Raw genomic sequence first — 3,122 nt, forward strand, 5'->3', positions numbered from 1 at the left:
TTTTTGTAAAAAGCCAGATTTTTCTTTGTTGTATTATTATTATTATTTTTTATTGAAAAACAAACAAACATGATTCCACATCCTGCCCCCAATGCAGAAAACTAAAGGCTATAAAAATAAATATAGTGAATGTGTCTATGTATGTGCAAGCAATGGATAGTTCAAACTAGTTTTAGGAACACAGTAACTTTGTTATTTGTATTTTTTTACCTTTATATCCAGATATATATTAACCTTTTTATATTTACTAATCTCATAAAATTTCAAAATTCCTAAATTGCTCTCCATTTATCACTGTAAAACCGAACAGTTTAAACTAATTAAATGTTTCACTCAAATACTACTGAACGTTTATTGTACTTAATAGAAAAAAAGTTCTGTGAACTCAAAATTTGATATTAGTAAGCGCAACTTAAACTGACTGAGTTGCAGCAGATTTCTAGCTCCCAGCATGCTTTGCGTCAGGAGAATAAATGTTGAAATTAAGTGTTATTTTGTGTGTTTCTGCACAAGATTAACCCTCTTAGCGCCAAAGTCGCAAAATTGCTTAATCAAATAGACTGTAGTTCCTAATATGGTGTAATATCTCATTTGTATTCCCTACCACTAGATGGCAGACATGTAGTACTTCGATTCTAGACCAAAATTACGTCACCTTCCTATTCAAAGTGTTTGAGGAAAGAGCAGAGCAAGTGAGCTATTGTGTCATTGATGCGGAAGCAGTTCAGTTCATAGCGTGCGGGTAAGCTGTGAGATTTGTGAGAGAAAATCGCCAAATGGCTAATAAAAAGTTGTACCGTGAGGATGTGTTGCAAATGTTATTCGCCGATTCTAACTCTGAAGGGGAATATTTGCCTTTTGGAAATGACAATCAGTCGTCTAATAATCACGCTTCTCCCGGTACATCTTTGCAGTGCAATGGTGCCGCCGTGCAAGGCGCGAGTGTTCACGAAGCACAAACAAGTAATCATTTCGACCCTTTGCCCAACAGGGATGGGGGTGGCAGGGCAATATCTATTATTTCCTGAACATTACTGATGAACTGATCAAAAAGTAGGCTACTGTTCACATGCGTTTTACTACTATATATTATAGTAATATAGTAATAATTTAGTACTTTCTCCTGTTTTTTTGTTGGTTTTCTCTTTTCTGATCATTTGGAACGAGGATAAAAAGACACACACACAAAAAAAACAGTTCAAACATCAATTCAATATCTATTATTTCCTGAATATTATGACATTCAAGAGGGCCGCCCCCTGATGACGTCATAATATGCAAATTAGATGAGTATATTTACACCCCACATAAACTTTTGGTCATGCCCAACATTTTTCTAATTTACATTAGATCTCTATCTTTAAGCCCTTACAAGCCACAATCTTTTGAAATCTTGATGTCAAAATCCAGCATTTTTCCAAAAAACCCTGGCGCCTAAAGGGTTAATAAAGGGGGAGATGTGTTATTGTTTAATGCTTTGTTATTTTGGTATTTAAATGTATTTCTTTTATGTTGTTTTGTAGGGTTACCATTGCGGTGAAGAGTATACTTGCGGTTAGGTCGAGAATGGGCTGCAAAAATTCAAAGTGATACATACTGCATGTTGATTAACACTTCATGCAAGTATGTAGTGATAGGCTCTTTTATAGTTATATTAGCACATGCTAGTGTGTCATTGCTAACTAACACTTAACCATGAAGATTATGAGTTAGTTTATTCGGTAACACTTTATTTTAAGGTGTCCTTGTTACACGTTACATGTACTTACTATTATAAAAACAATTAATTATGCATAATTACATGCAAGTAACCCTAAGCCAAACCCTAACCAGTAAGTACATGTAGTTAATTAATATTACTCAGTACTTAAATGTATAATTACACTGTAACAAGGACACCTTAAAATAAAGTGTAACCGTTTATTCAATATTTCAATCAAATTGTGGTTAACAAGTTTGTGTAGTACAAAATAACATTTTTAAGTTCTACTATCATTACCTTTGAGTAAGAGAACTTAAAAAAAAAAGAGTTGGTTTACTTGTTTTGAGGTAATCGGTGTCTACAAAAGTTTTGAGCATTCTGAACTTTTTGGGTTTTACAGTTTATTGTGTTCTGTCTTGTTTAACACTAAATTTGTTGTTGACCATTTCCATTATTTTTATTGATTATTTTTTTGCAGCTCTAAATTAAAGAAGAAATCTTTTTACTTCAGAAGGGGAGAAAAAAAATCACTAGCTGACCTCAGTATCCAACTAGTCGGTTGCTGGATGACTATAGACCATCCTGGCCGACCCGTAATTTACGTAAAAGAACTGGTTAAACACAAAACAGTTGGAAAATTAGTATGGACAGTAGCACACAAACAAACAAAAGATGGACTGACCAGCTGAATGAGGAGGTTGTTTAGCTCTGTCAGTGGCTTGTTGATGAGCAGTAGTTCCTCTGCAGCCTCAGTGTCTTCATTACTGTCTGATCTCTACAAAAAAGAGAGAGAGCATTATTAGATCGAGAAGAAAAAGCAACAGGGAGAAAGCAGGGGAAGCGAACGGAAGAAAATGAGGACAGTCAGTCATTGGGGGGATGCTTAGAGAAGAGAACTCAAGACCCAACGCAGCAGAGGATTGAGCGTCTGAGAGAGCTCATGTAATCATCACAGGAAGTACAGTAGCTTGAAGCTGGTGCTATTTTTAACAGAGACGCTCCTCAGAGGTGCTGGGGTCTCTGCACACTGCCCAGCTCTGCTGCCAGAATGGAACAATGTGTACAGCTCGCTGTCTACCAACAGCCACAACATCTTACTCTTTAGTAACAGCTGTCAGAGAGAAAGGGAGAGAGACAGACAAAAATAGACAACAACAGCAAAAATGCAAAAGAAATGCAAACTTTGTAACCCATCAGCCATCAGCGAGAGCAGCCATGCAGTGAGTCTGGTTCAAAAGTTCATGGCGCTGTCTCCAGCTGTCTTATTCTGGCTAATATTTCAGTGAATGTGAGTGTCTGGGATCCTCATGCAGATTGACAGACCGGGGCAATGAGATTACAGCAAGCCTTTGCTTAATAGGACTGCAGCTTTTTACAATTAAACTCCCTTTACTCATTTCAAATATTAATGATGGAGCTC

The sequence above is a fragment of the Sinocyclocheilus anshuiensis genome, unplaced genomic scaffold, assembly GCF_001515605.1.
Source record: "Sinocyclocheilus anshuiensis isolate Anshui unplaced genomic scaffold, SAMN03320099.WGS_v1.1 scaffold1092, whole genome shotgun sequence".
In the NCBI taxonomy this organism is placed as follows: domain Eukaryota; kingdom Metazoa; phylum Chordata; class Actinopteri; order Cypriniformes; family Cyprinidae; genus Sinocyclocheilus; species Sinocyclocheilus anshuiensis.